Below are 18,625 nucleotides of genomic sequence, written 5' to 3'. Positions count from 1 at the left end.
TCTTGTTCATGGGCAGGCATGGCTGGTGGAGGTCATCACTAAAGTTGTGTTGGTGTATGGAATAATCTTATGGCAAAAATAAACTAGCAAAGCTTACTGTAACAAATATCTCAGCAGAGGGTAGGCTGCTATGGTGTGGGAAAGGAAGGTGGCTTTTAGGGCAGCTGGGAATAAAAAGGGGGAAAACACCACAATACAGCCTCAATATAGTAAGTTGGTATTGACTGATAATAGAGAGCTGGGGGATGGTGTTCTGGTTCCCCTCATCACTCAAGGTGGCCTTGTGAAAGCTGGTAATGATCTGGTGGTAGAAATGCAGGGAACGCAAGCAAGCAGAAAATAATGAAGAACGAGAGAAGGCTGTTACCACCACTTCCTTCCTCAAACTGCAGAATAGCTTGGGGCTCAGATTCAATAGGAAGTTACTGCAGCATAAAAAGCTCCCACCCATCAGCTGAGCTGTACTCACCATTTGTGTACATCTTCTTAGCCTGCAACAGTTGTAAAGTAAAATGGTTTATCTGAATTTTTTTTCTTCTTTGAGGCTTAAACTAGCTTGTGATACCCTCAGTGGGTATGCATGGTCCCCCCAGCTCAGCTGCAGGGATATGCTGTGGGTCAGGGTATGGCATGTTAAGATGGTGCATTTTCAGCCTTAAAATTAGCTTGGTTCTTATATAACATCGGCTCTTAGTGGTCAGGTTGGTTTTACTGCAGAGACAGAGGGAAGTAAATGCTCTAGTGTAAGTATGATGCAAATGATTTCTCCTGGCCTGATCCTGAAATCACTGGGGTGTGCCATATAAAAGCATGCAAAAAATTAATCTAATGAGTGACAAGATAGATCTTTCAAGGAGTCCCTTATGTATTTAACACGAAACACGCACTTTCTTTGAATTGCGGCAAGGGTGCTGAGCTCCTCACAAAGTTCCCCCCACCCCCCCCCAAACCCATGAGTACACTCTCAAGGCATGAGCAGCATCTGGGGAGTTGGGTTCTCATGCACAAGCACAGCCCTGTGATTTGCACGGGGGGTGTTAATTCAGAGATCTGTCCTTCAAAGCAGGGAAATGATGAGGTAAGAAATCTTTCTGTATTTTGAATACATATATATGTACACACATATAAATATATATGAGATTATTCAAATGCAGCTTGAATATATTTTGCCTAATCCATACAGAGTTTTATCAATATTTCTTTGTTTATTCTCTTTCATGCCAGCTGCTTTCTTTATATATTTCCATTTTGTACATTTTTCAGAGTGATTGGATCATGTTGCATGCACTTCTATTGAAATATTAAGTGTTTGCAATCCCCATTCATAGGCACCAGCTCTGTTATTATGATCCATCATTTCAAAATCCACATATTTGAAAAAAGAGAGCTTAGCTAGCCCTTGAGTAGCAGAGAGCATTAGACCCAAGGAGTCTCATTCGTCTTGTCAATAATCTATGGATTAACACCACCAAATTGTTTGTTTCATTGGCATATCCTTGCTGTGTATTTTTAAAGGAAATGAGTGTGTGCAAAGGCCAGTGAGGTGAGGTCGGGCGAAGGCTGGGTTTATACTGGTGTGAGCAGGGAAGTAGAGAACTTCTCATTTGTGCCCAGCTCTTGGGGATCTTGTGATGGTTATGATCTGGATATTGCCGATTCCTGTTGGTGGTCAGGATGGGAGAAATGAACCCTGTGATGGCCAGGGCTTCTTGCACCTTGCCTGGGGGCCAGGGCAGCTTGCCGGTTTACCTGGGGGGAAGCTGTCCTTCCTGTGCTTGGGTTTTTATTGCCTGCCAGCCATTCTGCACAAGGACTCCTCCTTGTCCATCACTCAAGTATGATGGGATTTGGTAAAAAGGCTTTTTCCCTCACTTTCTGTGTCTCAGTGGGACGCATGACGGTGGAGACGTGGTGGGTGGGCAGAGGGATTACAAGACAGGTGCAGCACCTGCATCACCTGTGCAAGCAGAACCCCTGACCTGATTTGTGAAGACCTAAGATAAAGGCAAGCCTGGTGGTGGCAGGGACCCCAGTGCTGACTGCGGTCTGATGACGGCCACAGCAGATTGTGGAGATGGTGTGCAAGCATCAGCTTTGAGCATCTGTGCCATTAGCAGGTTCACCTGAATGGCAACACCACCGTTGTTAGCTTTTGACATGGGCTCTATTCACTCTTTGTTAAACTTTCATGTCCCCATTTAGCGTCACTGCTAAAGCACGAAAGCATGGTGAAACCCACTGATGCCATCCAGTATCCCCCCAGCTGGGTCAGTACGGGGCAGACTGACCCTCCTGCTGCCAAAATCTCGCCCTGGCCTTTGCAGCCTGCCCTTTGTGCGGTTTTGTGGCAGACCCACTGGAGGGCATGAGGGCTGTGCAGGGCAGCTGCGGCACCGGTGCAGGGACTGTCGCCAGCTGGTCTAGGCGTGCCATTCATCACTGGTGACAGTCCGTGCGGCATCGTCACCTAGCAACAGCCTGGACACGGCAGGCGGGACTTTATTTTTTTTTTAACATGAAAATAAGGTAATAATTTAGAAATTTGCATTTTTATTTTAACAGATAAGAGTATTTTGGTGTCAGTCTTGAAATTCAAAGCTGGAGATGGTTTTGCTTTCCATGCCCATGACTCCAAGCACTGGAGCAGTGGCTGCCTTGACAAGATGGAGCTATCCATTTCGTGCATACCAGTGTTTAAAGTTGAGCCTGACATTATGCGATTGCCTTGCCCTGTTTTGTGGTTTTTTTTTTTTCTCTCCACATATGTGATATAAAAAATTATATAGTTAAGGGTGGTTTTTTTATGTAACTTCTACTTCTGAGGCTGAACTTTCAGGTTGATTTTTTTTTTAATCAGAGGGAAGAAAAGGCAAAGAAGTATATACACTCAAATTACTCCTTTCCCACTCTTTTAAAACACCTTTAAGATTGCAAAAGTCTTCTGAACTCTATATTGGCAATTCATGGTGCGGCAACTCATTGCAAAATACGCTCGTTCGTTTTCACTGATTGAATTTACTGATTGTTAATGTGTATAAAAGTGTTAAGTACTTTTGAAGTAATCTCCTGCTATAGGATTTATAGGAAAGACTATTTAAATGTCGTAGTGTTTTCTCTGTTGTTATGACAGTATTATTGAGTAAATAGTTTAATTTTAGTGCCCTAGTTAAAAAAAATCTATAATGACCGCCACATAAATCGTTTGCTTTTTTTATTTCTATATTTAGTTCCCTCCACAGAGACTGGAGTTGAAAATAGGCTAGTACCTAAGACATGAATTCTCTTAAATATTAAAGAGATCTCATCAATGATTTTATTAGTCTCAGTACTCAGTGAAGGCCGCACTGACATCTGAAGTCTAATGATTTTTTTAATATATTTAAAGCCTCGTACTGCACCTTTAAATATTGAACAATATTGAAAAATATAGAAGTACTTTTTTGTATATTAGCTTTAGGCAGAACTGTTGTATGATTTCCACTCCTTTCATGACATTGTAATGATGTTACCACATACAACTTTATCTTGCATGAAAAGGTGAAGTCATGAGTGATTTCTCCAATTTAAAAGCACTCAACCCTCACAGTGCTAGAAATGAATATTTTGCATATATTCATGCAACAATGATTCAATTTAAGATTTCTATTTTCAAACATTGCTTGAAACCTTCGGTATGTTAGTAGTAAAATTGCCAAAATGTGTAATAAGATTTATTATAGATGAGTAGCATTTTATTTAGTATTTCATGTTAACACGCTTTTAGGGTTACCCTGGTTTAGCAGAAGAATTCATCTTTCTTTTTTAATCAGAGCTAACACTTTATTGTATTATTAAGATACACTTACTGTGCAATTGTATATCACTGTAGGAGCAGAGTTTTCTCTGCCTGGCAAACCTGCACCTGGTTGATGCATGGCATCTGTCTTCTGCACCCTAACCCCACTGCTTGGTACTGTACTGCTCCCCATCGCTTTAATTTATTCTGGTTTTTAGTTTTCCTTCTAAAAGACCATCTTGAGCTCTGCACTGACATGCACTGCAGGTCTCTGCACTCAACCAGAGTAGACAGGAGCTTTGCTTGGGGCTGGCTCTGCCCTCGCACCACTGACAGCGGCTTTTGCTGCCAGCAGCAAACCCTGTCCTGAGAGCTAACAGTCCAGTGACCAAAACACAAGCCACTTTGGTGGCTGAGTTTTTTAGGAAGCTTCTTTCTGTAGCTTCACCTTTGTCATCTGCCCATTGCACTGTCATGGAGCTAACAAATAGGAGCAGCCATTTCTCTGAACATCTGTGGCCAGGGCATGTATGTCAATGAGTTTTGCAAAATGTCCCTCGTGCCGAGGCCACCCTCTATTGATTTCATGGCTTTGCATCTGGAGGTGTGTTGTGGCACTGAGTCTGTATGAGCTCCATGTAAGTCAATGCGAGCTAAAGCAGTAGAGCAGATGCTTAACCTAAAGCAGCCTGCATTTTGGTTTTGCTCCCTCACTGTCTTTTTTGTGGTCTGGGCCAGGTTATACCCCTGTTGAAGCAGCACCATCATGCATACACAAGCTTGATATTTTCATGACTTTGGTGATTAAAGAGTGGTAAGACCAGGCCTGAAAAATTCCTAGCATTTTGATCTTCTTACCAAGGTCCAAACCCTGATGCCTTTTTGGCTTCCAGTAACCCCTTCACGCTTGGCCCCAGTACAGCGAATGAAACGGCACTCCTGCAGGTAAGGGGCTTATCCTGTGGGAAAAAATACTATTAACATGTAATCATGAGGGCTGAGGGGTGACAAGCTGCTGCAGTGAAGTGATAAATATGTTTACATCTTTTAAAAGTTGTAACTCAGCATGGATGAGCTGGCATGTCCCCGTCCCGTCCCCCCCGCCTTCACGTTCATGTTCGACTCACAAGCAGAAAGAGATGATCTCCTATTAGGAAAGATTTCTCTTTGACTGGGGAGCTGGAGATGGTAGTGAAAGTGGCTTTCATAGATGAAAATAATTGTACACTTTTTGTATTATTATTTTTGGCAAAGACCTAGCGTTTCAGCTTTCCAGCGTATTACATCATTACATTGTATAATGCATCATAATGATAGAGTGAATGGAAACGAAGAAATGCCAGCTTCTGTTGCAAGTTTAAAGACAGACACACATTTTCAGCTGGGAAAGCTGCTGTTCAGCTAAGTGTTTTCCTAGATGAAACAAAGCTGCAATCCCACTTGGCATTCGCATTAATTGTGGACTTGCCAACAGGCCAGTTTCACTGGTGTATAAATTAGTGGAGAATTATTCAACTCATCTCAATAACTAAGAGAATATCCTCATAAAGCTTGCTGAGCTGTAAGACATTCCCCCTCCCCCCCACTTTCCAGGGTATTTTGCACCCTATACTTAGAAAAATCACAGAATTTGCATGCTGTTCAAAAAAAAAAAAAAAAAAAAAGAGGAAAAAAGGGAAAAAGGCAAAAAAAACATACAAAGAAAGGCATCAAATATACTGATAACCTAGCAGAGCAGTGTGGTGACTATCTGCATAAAATAGCAAGTTTGTATTGATCAGAAACTGTCCAAATTAAGAAGGAATTTTCTGGTTTGTTGTTTGAGTTTGGAGTTTGGGTGTTGGTTTGTTTATTTCGTTTTGAAAATCAGCTAAAAATGTGAAGTGAAAGCGCCTGTGAAACGTGCCTTGTTGCCAGCACCAGACACCCAACATTTCATGTCTCTCCATCGAAAGAAGAGCCCAGGAAGTGCAAACTTCCTCGAACTGTCCTGCCAACAGGCCTTTCTGACCTAAAGGGGGATCACCTTTATGGTGACAGGATAATTTGATCTCTATGCCATCTAATCCTTATTTTCTTTATGGAGGCTGCCAGCAAGGGTGCCAATTAGTGCCAATTGTGATGGTGGCTTTTGTGATGCAGACACCTGCCCACTAGGAATTGGACTGGTACCACCAACACACATATGCCACTAAACAGCTGTCAGATGGTAATGACTTTCTGGAGTAGAAGAAAAGGGCAGAATTTCATTCTGAGGCAGTTTTCTGAGAAAATTTTACAATTTTTCACTTCTTTCCCCCCTCTTTTTTAGTATTTTAATTCCAGGCTTCTAATGATTAAGCAAAATGAGGATTTTAAAGTATATATCATAGCACCAACTTCATACCAAAAGCTATGTGGGCCAGATGAGCAAACATAGAGTGAGAAATTATATTAATGTCATTCTTACAATTCGAAATTGTACTTTAAAGTGGTCTTCTGAAGCGTGTTCCTTATTTACATTGCTTATCCCAGCAAAAGGCAAATGAAACGCTACGTTTTCTTTCACCACTCTTCTGAGACATGGCCTCTGTTTTTCTGGCTAAATTAAAAGAATGCATTAAATATAAACATCAAACAATTTTTGTAATTCCTTTTCAGGTTTTTTTTTAAATGACAGAATGAAATGCTTTGTAGCACTTATGCAGCTCATGCCATCAGAGGTGCAATAGTTCAGGATGTCTCTTCCGCTTTTATTAAACTCTCCTCTAATTTTTGGTCAGATCAACAGTCCCTTCTTTGATGCCTAAACAGGAGAAGTTTACAAGCCTGCTTTTATCTGTAAATATTTATATGTGCATGTGTATGCTTGTATAAGCATACTGACATTCACCTATATAGACACATGCACACTTAACTGGAACTTTTTGGGTGATTCTGGCAATACAGTCACGCATACAGCTAGGAGCACTTTAGGGGACTTCTTAATGGCAAATAGCAATTTCTGCTGTGCGGTGTCAAGGTTGCATGAACCTTCTAGCTCATCTAATGTGTCCATTGGTGAGGTACTGAGCACTGGTTGGTGTTAGGGACGTGGGTGGGAAGTGCGGGTAGTGTCTCACAGGAGATATTTGGCATTGTGTAAGAATGGACCTTCAGAGCTTTAAGAGGATTCCTGTATCTTTTCCAAGCCTTATGTATCACTGCCGAAAGCTCCTGACGCCTGATAGTCCAGCCAAAGGCCAGACACTGGCAATTAGCGTGATCTTTCAGCGCTCAGCCAACACATACTGCTGGTTCAGCCTTTGCTCTGGCAGGTGTCGCACCTTGATTAGCGCAATTGCTTATTGGCATCAACCACTAAACAAGTTTCCTGCTAGACGTAAAAGGAAACAATCCTAACTAAACGCAGCCTAGGTTGGTACGCAATGATAGAAAATGGTCTAATGCTTTAAGGAAAATGATGACATGGTGATTGCTGTTGACCTTTAGTAAACAGAGTCACATTTAGAAAGGACACCACTGTCATATATATACATAATATGTATGTAAAAAAGTTCATACAAAGATTTTCAAGTGAAATAGAACTAGACCAAATGCATCAGGGTCATTGCTTTTTATTAGCATTTGTTGCTGAGGTCTGGGCCACCATTCCTTGTCACTGTTTCCAAGGAATGTAAAGCTCTGTTACAGTTTGGACCAGCTCTCTTAATGCCGCCTTATCTGTTTCTCTTCTGCTTATGCATTCCTCAGACACTGACCATTTTAATGCAGCTGTAACTGGCTGTGGCTTCTGCCACAGAAAGGAGAGAGTTTGCAGATCGACTTGCAGTGGTTTCTGGGCTTGGTCACGGGCTGGTCTCTCCATCTGCCAGAGAGCTGTGACCCACAAGGGACGTTTCTGTACTGTCACCAGAACATACTCTGAAATTCCACAAATTTGAAAGGAATGGCAACCAGGGCAACCAGCTACTCATGGGTTTGGGAGAGGTAACAGCAAACCTACAGAGGCTCAACCAGGTGTTTTATTTTGTTGATAGCTTTTGACCATAATTTTTTTTCTCCACCAGTTTAGCTTGTTAAGGGCTTTCAAAACATTTTCTCTACATCTTGGGGTTGCTCCAAGACTTCTTAGTTTGAAAGGACAATGGAGCTCAGATTTTTGAAACTTCAGCCCCTTTTCTGGCACTTGAGCTAAGAGTCATCTTTACAAAACCCACAAATCCCAGTAGCTCCTTTCACGATGGTCAGATTTTAGAAGGGTTCATCAGTTAGTTTTCTTTAATGCACAAGGCACATTATTTTTGAATGCGAAAATAGTCTGCACTAGATTGTACTACAGTTTTTGTCAGTGGATGAGTAGTTATATGCCTGGGTGAGCAGGGGGTACAAAATCCAGTCCATTATTCTATATGCTGTCCTCAAATGCAAGTCAAGGAATTCATTGAACTCAGCAGGTAATCATTACTGGGACTGAAGTGAAAACCTGTGCCACTACTAACACATATTCTTTGTTAGTGTTTTAAATGATGCAAACATGTTTTAAACAGTCCTGTGGTGTATCTCTTGCACATACTAACATATATACTTCCCAGTGAACATGTAACATGGTTTCTAACATACGCTAAACTTCAAAACATGTAATATTAAAGGAAAATGTGGTAATTCTTTAAACACCCTATCATTGTGAATTCATATCATATTCATTGTAATAGCATTGATCAAAATGAATTCATTTGGTATTCATGTAAATGTCACATGTACTTCCATAGGTGTTTCATTGTAAATTAGCATTTCTCAGAGGACACTTAAAATAAAGTGTTACTGAAAGTTCTCATTACACATATTGCTGAGATTAGTACATTAAGGATCATGTACTTACATAGTACTAATGCATTCCTGCCACTTAAAATGCTGCATTACCCATTTCTGATATCTAGCAAATATCTAAAGCAATTTTGAGAATTACTGACATCCTGAAGGAAGTGGTACTTTTGTGATTAAATTGGTTTTGTGTATTTCACTTCGATTTACAAAAAAAACCCTGTGCCAGATATACTTAAATGATTTTTTGATTTAAATGACTTTAGCATCAAGTGAAACAAAACAAAAAAAAAAAAAAAAAGAGAGCCACATCTAATTAGAAAAACAAAACCAAATGTTACAAATGCTTTTGGGTCTTCAAACTTGTCTCACAAAGCCGAATTAGCTGACTCTTTAATATAATGTGGCACAAGCCTTCTGATGTATTTGCTTTCATATTATGACTTCCTAAGAGAAAGACAAAAAGTTTTGTGGTCTCAGGCAAGATGTATTTCTGACGTCTTGAATTGTCCATTACAGCTTGTTTGGTCTGAAGTTATTTTTGAAAAGATGAAGTTTAAAGAAGACTACAGAGCATTTTATAAATAGCTGACAGAAGGCGCGTTAGAGTAACTATAAAAAAGATAGCGTTGTTTGAGTCCTGAAACACTCTAAACCTGTCTGACATCATTGTGGATGTCTTCTGAAAAGGATTGATGTAATTACTTCAAGGCTTTTTTTATACCACTAATAAAAAAGCTCTGAAGCTTTACAGCGGGCCTGATCCTAGCAGAGAATTTTGAAAAAATGTGGGGAATTGACAACATTTTGGTATTTGTGTTGGAAGGGAAGAGTCAAATTTGGCCACAAGGTGTTACAAAACCTATGCTGCTTAATACAATCTCTTAGCAAATATTTGCTTGCTCTTCTGGCTTCATCCACGTGTGTGTGGTGGGCAGTGTGGGCTTGCAACAGGTGCTAGTGGGCTGTGCAGGAGGCACCATTCCCAAAGCTGAAGGAAAGCACAAAGAAAAAGATGGTATTATGGCTAAAATACTAATCTGGGCTGTGCAAGATTTGGGTCCAGTCCTGGTGCCGTGCCAGCATGCAACCTGTGCCAAAAAGTAGAGTGGGGAGGGCAAACTTTTTCCCTCCTGTCACTTGTCCTGGCACGGGGGGCTGGAAAGGAGGAAGATGAGAGGAGAGGGAGGGAGACCACGCGGAGGAAGAGAACTCATGCTCCTTGAGATCACTCTGTGTCTTGTGCAACCTTAACAGTTGTCGTGACCTGCCTCAGATGTGACACTCCCCACCCTTGCAGCTGATTTCCAGCTTCTTTTGACTGCGATGCCCGTAGTGGGTTGAGCCGCATCTCCAGAAACTATTAAATCCGGGAGTGGATGCATCCGCACCCGAGTATCAGCTGTACAAGAGCACTCAGCTTTGTCTCTTGCCTTGCTTGATTTTCCAGAAGTTTTCGGATCTGAGAGTATTTGCCTAGTTTATAATGTTTGCTAGATTGGTTTGAGAGTGTGCAATACAGCAAACTGCAGGATAGAGTATGTAATCTAGAAATCCATTTCAGGTAGAGGCATAATTAGATAATGTAAGATAATAAATAGCTACTAAAATCACATGAAAAATATGATAGTGCTATAAAGCATGTTTTTATAATCCTGCTCCTCCCCTTTTCTGCTTCCTCCTCCTCCTCTTCAGTATAACAAGGACCCTAATAGGCTTCATGTATAAGTGCTTATTTCTATTAAAGACAAGTGTAATCTTTTGTAGTCCAAATGTCCCTATCATAAATGCTAACTGAGGAAAATATTGGGACTCATTTATTTATGAACCCGTTAATAATGAGGTACAGTAATGAAAAAGGCTTTCTCAGCACAAAGCCTCCTGAACAAACAATGCACACTGGGGAAAAAGAGCTAGTTAGCCTTACTGACTTAGATAAAGCTATGGAGGAATGACAAGTGCCAGTAATTAGCAAAGCCTCTTCAACAAGATAACCCTATACATCTTTGTCTATTTCAATCACCAAAGACTCCGATTCAGTGTAAAATTGAAGCTGGGATGCCATCAATTTCTGTTAACCTCTTTATATTGTTCTGTGTGCATGCATATGTGATAGATAGTTTTTGTCATTTTATTAAATGGTGACATCTCAGTATGCATGTGACTAAAACTGTTTTCTTCTTAGCAAAGTATTTTTAATCATCTCTCCATTGCCTTTATTAACTCACTTCTGAGTCCTAATTGCTTTATTCTACAATATCGGCAGCTGTTCTAGGGGATGCAAACATTTGTGCCCTCTCCTTTTATGAGCAGTGTATCTGTGATTGAGAAGTTTGTGCCCCTTCTGCTATTCATGAGAGCAGGTACAGTAGTTCTGTGTATGTCTGCTGACCACCTGCAGAATGTCCTGCTGCATTTTTACTGGAACAGGGCAACATTTGTGGCTTACAGTGATCAGCGCTCACGCTCAGACGTCTGGTTTCTGTGAGAATGGACTCCCCTCTCCACACTTGTCCGGATGGGCGGTGCTTGTTTGGTTTTGGTGGTATAGCTGCTGTTCACCTGCTGGGGCCACGAGCCAAAGCCTGTTGAACTCAGTGGAAAGACTCCCATCAACTTTGTGGTCCTTTGTCCATGAATGCATCCAAACTGCTTTTTTCCACCTTAAATGGACAGCCCTGATTTTTTTCCCTCACTGGCTTCCAACGTTTGTGAGCTCATACTCCCTAAATTTCCCTGTGACTTTCAGATAAGTCAGAAAATATGTTCACCTGAAGCTTTTCAAGGGGAAAAAAAAGAAGTTATAAATCAACCCTGTTCCCTTGACATCAGGGCAAGTTTGCTGAGAGTGCTTGCAGAGTTAGCACTGAGTGACCTGAGAAGTTGCACGTGGCGTTGGGTGTCATAACAAAAGTTCCTTCTGGCTCCATTCTCTTGCTCTGTAATGTCTTTTACTTGTTTTAAGTACTCCAGGCCCTGACTTCTGAGGTTATTAATCTTCATCTGTGCTCTTTTTAAACTTTACTACTAGCACTTTTTTGCCTCAGATATGCTTTTATTCATTCTTTTCAGCAGCAATAACCTCTCATATTGGCCAAATTAGGAAATAATTGCAAATAATAGAGAATTCTTTTCCAGCACTACAATAAAGGATTATATATGTGCTGTGTGTGAGGGATGGCACGGAGTGTAAATACCAAAATATGGGCAAATATGCGGAGAAGTACGCTGTTTGGCTCTCGCTCTGAATTTCTTTCTGGCTCAGAGGTCTTTGTGTTCAGAGGCACGATTGTCAGCCTGTGGCAGAGGTGCTGTCACACGTGGTGGTTTGTGGAGGAGGAAGGCAAAAGAAAGAGCTGATGTTACAGGTCAGCTTGCGCCAGTCACTGCAGGGCTGCAGGTTGGTTAGGAAAACCTGTGCAGAGTCTTTTAGTTTTCTATGGGAGAAGCAGAGTTGTGTGGATCAAATTAAAAGTCACTTGCATTTTTTAAACAGAAATCTCTGATCTATGTTGCTTTTATTTATGTGGCCACAGTAGCCATGGCTTGTCTCTGTTGAGTGAGCACAGAGAAACTTTCCCAGTTCCTGGAATTCCACCCCAGTTTTTCTGTGCATTGTTCAGTTTTGGATCTTCATCCATTACTTTGAAACTCTCAGTTGTCCAGTCAAGGAGCTGAAACCAAGAGTTTCTGTCTGACCTGTATTACAAGTCACACATCACAAGTGACCGATAATCCAACCCAGCTATTTGCAAGCCAGGAAAACTGACTAACTTGGTGTCATGTTAATAATTAGTTTTCAATAACAGCTATATTTGTAGAACTTTGGGATATGCTTGTGCAAAATACCCCCCCTCTACTCTCAGGTGTCTAGCTGCTCTCATGCGTAGGCATTTTCAGGATCAAAGCTCCTATGAATGTTACTCACAACAAATAATTCTATCAGCTCTTGGGAAGAAAATACAGAAAGCATTCATGTAATGCTGCCATCTCAGTTGGGGAGCAAGGAAATATGTAGACTGTAGGAGAGAGCAAAGCTCTCTCAGTGCTCTCATCACATTAACACTTACTTTCCTTCCTTCCAGTTGAAGTTCTTTGAGCTGCTGCTTTCCATTGTTTTTTATTATTCATTTGAATCTGAAAATAATATTTTTCCTCTCTAATTCAGGAAAAATTGTCATTGCCCACCTCCTGCTGAGGGAAAAAAGTGCCAGAGCCCATCTCCTGTGAGCTCCTTCTCACTTCAAATGCAGGCTGCAATGGCTGCTTTGGAAATGTAACAGGCTATTATAGAAATATGTATTTACACAGTATTTTAAGATGCACATTATCCACCTGATAGACCATAACAGCTCACCATTACAGCCTATTGAATAAAACCTCTCCGCACCATTTTTTTTCAAAGCAGATACTTTTTATGTGACAAATCGTGAATCTATTGCGTAAAAGTGCAAGTTTGTCGTGTAGGACAGTAGGTGGGCACCATTTACCTTTAACCTGCTGCAATGGGAACTTCTTGCTCTGACCCTGCCCTGTAGAACAAATTATTCTGACCAGAGAGATGCAAATTAAAAAAAAAAAATAAGGGGAGAAAAAAATCTTCACGAACACGAAAGCAAAAGTTGCAATGTGGGCTGCATTAGATTATAAAACAGATCATACCACTGGTGAGTGCAGACAAATAAGTAACATGGCTCAGGTGGAAATCCCCAGCTATACCGTTTGTGAGCTTCTCTGCCAGGTCCTGCTGAATGTCTATGAATTTTAAGCTACCAGCAGTCTCAGCAGTGTGCTCTCTGTCTGCCACTGCCTTTTGAGAGTCATGTTGATGTCCTGAATTGCCAAGGATCTGGGAGCATCCTAGCTATTTAAGGAGTTCCCCTAAAATAGTTTAACCTCCCAGTCCTAAGTCCTTTCCTCTCTCCTGCAGAGTTGTTTTCCTTCTTCTTTAGTTGGTCCTAGTATAAAAAGGGACCCCTCTATTCTGAAAACATCTCTGCTTGGCTTTCCTGTCCAAACTTCCTGTGCTTGTTTGACTCACTTCAATTAATCCATACTTGAACAGTTTCTCTCTTCCAGGAATTCACATTAGAAACTGCACTGCCCTAGGTGCCATCTCTCTCTGTCCAAGGATGCTCGTTTTGAATAGATAATAATCAAAATTTAACAAGCCTCCTTTATTAGCCTGGAGCTAAGCATAAGGACTCTTTCTGTCATCTCCTGTGAGTTTTAACTTAACAAGAAACAAGAGACAACAGAGAAGGCCACAAGACCCCAACTTCAAAATGAAGCTCGCAGCCGAAGACACAGTGTCCCTAGTATCAAACAGACTGAATAAGCTGCAAATAGACAAGATTCCCAACTTGTTATAAGATGAAATAGAGCCTAGCCCCTGTTGTGAAACAATTTTACATTGCAGATGTTCACGAATGCATGGAAAATGTGGTGACTTCAAGTTTCTTTTTGTTTCCTATCTTCAGGATGTCAAAACTCATTTTTTTGAAAAAACTCTCTAATAGTTACAGTTGACTCCTGAGAAGAGACTTGCATGTCTGGAACAAAAAAAGATTTCCAGCCAGCTAAATAGCGTTGTCTTCTTCCCTCCCACCATTCAAATAAAGCGTACACAAGAGAAATACCAAACAGGCATGGGTTTTGCATATCATGCCAATCCTGATCTGAAACAGTTTATTAATATAAATCACCTCCAAAAAAGGGAAAGATTTTAAAGGGAAGTGAATAGCTGCCAAAAAGACTTACACACAGAGCCAGTGTCTAACACTAAACCTAGTGGAAATCATGTATTTCCATTCTTCATGAAGCAAAGCAGTTGGGAGCCAGTGCTTTGAACCGTGCATGGGACACTTGCTGTGAGTCCCCACTGGAAAGCATATGGTTTGAGAGGAAACAGAAACACCATCCAAAAAAGTGCTGGTCTATAACCAGCAGATCTGTAAATAGTCTAAACCCACCCCCCATTTCCCCTGCAAGAGGGGACCGAAGGGCCCTGTCTAGTCTTTGCCATGCCTGTTCCCCACCAGGGTATCAGTGTGAGCTCTGCTCCTGCTGGGATGCTTCCTCTGCACTTCTCAAAACAGAAGGGAATGATTTGGCGAAGCAAATGTCACCCCATGGATGCAAGGATGCCGGCTGGCCATGCCTTCATGTGGCAGACTGCCATAGGTAGGTTTTTCACAGTGTGAGTATCTACCTACTCTGCTCAGCTCCAGCCCACCTTTCTCCGGGAGCTTCTAGGAGGGCTTTTGTGGTGTCCAGCCCATGGGTGGGAGCTGAACTTACATGTGGTTTTGTCTAGAGTGTCTCCTCCTTTACTCTTTACTCTTCACTCATTTGCAAAGAAGGACCGAGCGGTCAGAAGCTGTGGTTTTCTGGATTTCCTAGGTGTGTTTGGGAGAATTGTCCTCACTTTTTAAATAGTGTATTTGGTTTAATTTTCATTATTTTTAGATGTTAAATTTTAGATCAATACAGTATGTCTTAAACTACTGTATTAGAATGCTGCTTGACTCACTTCCAAATTGAAGACCTTTTAAAAAAAATGAAGCAGTCCAATAATTTTAAATCACTCTGCACTGTGCATTGCAATTTAAAATTATTGGAGTGCTTCAAATTTTTATAAGCCCTTGAATTTGGAAGTGATCGAGGTTCTGGGCATACTCAGTGTAGAGCAATTTAAAATTATAAGAGCTGTCAAATTTTTATATAAGCACTTCAGTTAGAAAAGGGATTTGGGTTCTGGGCATGTGCAAAGGGGAGCAATTTAAATTATTAAAGTGCTTCAATTTTTTTCTAAGCACCTGATTTTGGAAGGGTTTTGGTTTGTGCAGCCTAAAATGACAACTTCCTTTGAGAGTTTCTTCTTAAAAAGAATCTCAATCTTGCAAACTGAAGTATTCTTTAAAATGTGAATTCGCTGATACTTTAAAAACTGATTTGCACAGAGCTTGGTGCTCAGGATGTATTTTTTTTTTCACTTATTTTATTATTTCACACTTTAAGGGGCAAATTGATGGTATAGAAATAGCTGCCTCTTTGGATTTTATTTTTTTCCAACTGTTGCACTCATGATGCAAAAAAAGAGTGGAAAAATGAAAAATTTGATGAAAAGAAATGCATATTTTTTCCATGGACTATCCTGCCTGGCCAACCGAACTTACAAGGGATGCAAAATTGAAACAATTTGTTATTAAATCTCATTATAATGTCTCTCAACGCTCGAAATAAAAGCCATGTGACAGCTGACAATCTGAAGGAAGGAAGTTCAAAAGCAGCTTTATTTGCACTCTCGTGCTCCATACTGAAGTGATTCCTGCCAGGAGCCATGCCAGGATTGCCATCTTTGCCTCGAATCCTGCCCCATCCCTTTGCTTTCCAGTGCTGGGCAGGACAGCAGGAACAGCAGCAAGGGGAGCGGGGAGGACAGGTCCTCTCCCTTCCGGCAGCCATGGGTGCATGTACTGGGTGAGAATTAAGGCTCAGCTGGCACATGCAATTTTGTATTCTGCAGGGAAAATACAATTTATGCACCAACTCCCACACTGTTGCAGCAGGACAAATGCAGAGTGAATCTGACATAGCTCAACTGGAGATTGCTGTGTCTGGACAGACACAGCATTTGGCCCATGGGCAAAATAGGACTAAGAGGTAACCTTACTGAGCTGCCAGAGGAAAAGGGTGGAGGAGGTGAGCATGCCAGCCTCTCAGCTCACCCTTCTCTCTTTTCTTAAAAACAGGGATTCGCTTTGTGGGGTGGGTATCAGGGTAATTAGTTAATGTATAGAGAGCACTGTGTACCTTAAGTACACATATCAGAAGTACACGTGGAGTGGAATAGTGCATTTCATCAGACACCAATTTAGTATTTTTTTCCCCTTGAATGCTCCTTTCACTTGTTACCATGGAGGTGATAGGTGACCATTTGTAGTTTTTTTTTTCCTTGGAGAATGAAGTTTTTGAATAAAAGCCAGTGATCAAATTAAATAGGGGCAAAGATATGGCAGAGGTGAAATTCAAAAGATAATATGTAATAATTGGTTTTAAAGCAGAAGCCAGATTAATCATACAGTCAGCAACAAAGGAAAAAATTCCTGAAAGCCTGTTGCATTTTCTCTTGGATTTTTTTCAGAAAGGTAAAAATACAAAAATGGTTTTTTTACTCTCCCTGCTATTAACTACGTCATCCTCGTGGGATGCAAAAAACAGGGGCAGTTCTGTGCCAGAAGGACGAGGAATGGGAGACCAAACATATTTTTGCTCAGTATAAATTGGTTTGGACTGTGCTTTCATTGAATCCTTCTGGAAGTTTGTGGCAGGCACAAACTCTGCTCAGCCACGCTCCTTGATGTGCAGAGGGGATGTGAGCAGTAGAGGCGAGGTGTTCTGGGGACTCAGTGCCAGCGTGGCTGGGAGCTGTTGTGTGTACTTGTGTCAGCAGCAAAAAAAGGTTTTCTAGGTAGAGTTTGGTAGGTGTGAGCTCTCTGTCTATCCCTTCTCCTTCTGACCAGTGTGTGGGCATGGACATAAATTCTATTAAAAAGCTGCACTGGCAGAAGAGCAAAAGAGGCAGGTCCGGGCTGTCCTGGAAGTGGCTGCCGGCAGGACTGTGTGTATCAGATGAACATGCGTGGCTGCAGGTGCGTGCGAAGGCAGAGAGGTATCAAGCTGGATGTTAAACACAGAGAAAGACCCTGGTCCTGTCTATCTGAATCCCAATTCTGGTACGAAATACAGAGCAAATCGGCTCTGAGATGTCGCCTTGCACAGGCACGCGTACAAGCACCGAGGCTGCCCTAAAGTTCCCGTCTCACTGATTCACTTCAGATGCTGTGTGCTCAAACCCTGCTTTTGGGCTGTATTTATGCTAATGTTGACAGTTTTTTCCTCCTTTGTTACATTGTGCAAACCAAATAGAAAGTGAGGTGAGCTTGTCTGAGCAGATGAAAGATGGCAAGAAATTGGTGCTTGGGGACCAGTGTCTTGGTGACATCGACTCTGCAGTCCTTTTTTTCTCTCTCTCCCTGGCTTCCCCTCTCCCTCTCATTCTCTCTGAAATGGTCTGTGCCTCCAGTAATTTACATAATACTCTTCTGACACCTTTACTTTAGTCATCAATCACGGTACCTTCTCTCAGTCTATCTTTTGTCTGAGCATGTCTCTTCTTTATCAGGCCATGCACAAAAGATTAATTTCACAGTTTTTCTCCCTTCTTTCTTTCCTTGCAAGATACAAAGCTCATGAAATGACAGAAGCAAGATAATGAAAACAACAATGCAAGCAATTTTTTTTTTTGTTCTTGCTGGTTGGATCTCAAGATACTTTTTTTAACCTCATTGTGTGCCATCTGTCTTAGAAAAGGTCTGCTCTGTATTTTTTAATACAATTCTGATGCTGTTCTGAAGACTACCTGGGAAAAAAAAAATACATATTTTAATCAGGCCGTTGACATTGATTTAAAAAAAAAAAAATAAAGAATTTGGTAAACAATTAAAATGAGGGGTCCATTTCTAATGGTGGCATGGGCTATTGCACAGTGCCCGTGCCCCAATTAATATTAATGATCTCTTGTGCATAGCAAATTTATGGCATTTGATTGACTCACACAACTACACTTCAAGCTGTCATGTAAAGTGAAATATATGGGCAACATGGCCTAATTTGCATATGCATATGTTCTTAATATTAATTAGTCTAATGGATCTAAGGACCTGGAGATAATTTGAGATCTGGGAGAAGAGAAGCAAACAAACAAAACAAAACTCCCTATAAAGTGCCCTGGTATGGGCTGGTCCTACAGTTAAATAACTCCCAAAATGCAAAATAATCGGCATGGATTTCTTCTCCTTCCCGATGTCTCTCCCAGGATCAGCTGAATTAAAATCTTATCCCATATAATGTATTGTTTTGGCTCTGACCCTGACACTTTTTAATTTGAAATATTTAACATGCCAAATAAATTACAGCATTATTTATATATAAGATGAGTTTGAGTGCGGACTTATGGATGTAGATCAGGGCTATGAGATATGC

At 41.1% G+C, this 18,625-nt stretch overlaps 1 long non-coding RNA gene across 11 annotated transcripts in view; it reads left to right on the top strand.

Moving 5' to 3' along the window:
- The first annotated feature begins 923 nt into the window (after positions 1-923).
- Positions 924-18,625, top strand: part of LOC129737253 (uncharacterized) — a 229,998-nt gene continuing 212,296 nt past the window's right edge. For 6 of the 11 annotated variants that reach the window (XR_008734923.1, XR_008734915.1, XR_008734917.1 and 3 more), the window contains exon 1: positions 931-1,078. This is a non-coding gene — a long non-coding RNA (uncharacterized LOC129737253). Of the gene's footprint in view, positions 1,079-18,625 lie in introns of all 11 variants that reach the window. The other 5 variants (XR_008734921.1, XR_008734925.1, XR_008734922.1 and 2 more) reach the window with 4 other exon arrangements.

Source organism: Falco cherrug, chromosome 13 (genome assembly GCF_023634085.1).
Source record: "Falco cherrug isolate bFalChe1 chromosome 13, bFalChe1.pri, whole genome shotgun sequence".
NCBI lineage: Eukaryota > Metazoa > Chordata > Aves > Falconiformes > Falconidae > Falco > Falco cherrug.
This window is presented reverse-complemented; position numbering and strand designations above follow the sequence as displayed.